Raw genomic sequence first — 830 nt, forward strand, 5'->3', positions numbered from 1 at the left:
GAAGACTGATTCAGTGCTGATATGAAGCCAGATTCTCTGTTACGGGACCTCTCTCCTCTGCCTGGGTGCCTGGGCCTAAATATGTGACAGTGGCCTGTTCCAGTGGTGGGTGACGTGAAGCCTGATTCTCTGCTATGACATGAAGACTGATTCTCTGCTGACATGAAGCCAGATTCTCTGTTACGGGACCTCTCTCCTCTGTCTGGGTGCCGGGGTCTAAATATGTGACAGTGGCCTGTTCCAGTGGTGGGTGACGTGAAGCCTGATTCTCTGCTATAACATGAAGACTGATTCTGTGCTGACATGAAGCCAGATTATCTGTTACGGGACCTCTCTCCTCTGCCTGGGTGCCTGGGCCTAAATGTGTGACAGTGGCCTGTTCCAGTGGTGGGTGACGTGAAGCCTGATTCTCTGCTATGACATGAAGACTGATTCTCTGCTGACATGAAGCCAGATTCTCTGTTACGGGACCTGTCTCCTCTGTCTGGGTGCCGGGGCCTAAATATGTGACAGTGGCCTGTTCCAGTGGTGGGTGACGTGAAGCCTGATTCTCTGCTATGACATGAAGACTGATTCTCTGCTGACATGAAGCCAGATTCTCTGTTACGGGACCTCTCTCCTCTGTCTGGGTGCCGGGGCCTAAATATGTGACAGTGGCCTCTTCCAGTGGTGGGTGACGTGAAGCCTGATTCTCTGCTATGACATGAAGACTGATTCTGTGCTGACATGAAGCCAGATTCTCTGTTACGGGACCTCTCTCCTCTGCCTGGGTGCCTGGGCCTAAATATGTGACAGTGGCCTATTCCAGTGGTGGGTGACGTGAAGCCTGA

This window comes from Bufo bufo, unplaced genomic scaffold, assembly GCF_905171765.1.
Source record: "Bufo bufo unplaced genomic scaffold, aBufBuf1.1, whole genome shotgun sequence".
Classification (NCBI taxonomy): Eukaryota; Metazoa; Chordata; class Amphibia; order Anura; family Bufonidae; genus Bufo; species Bufo bufo.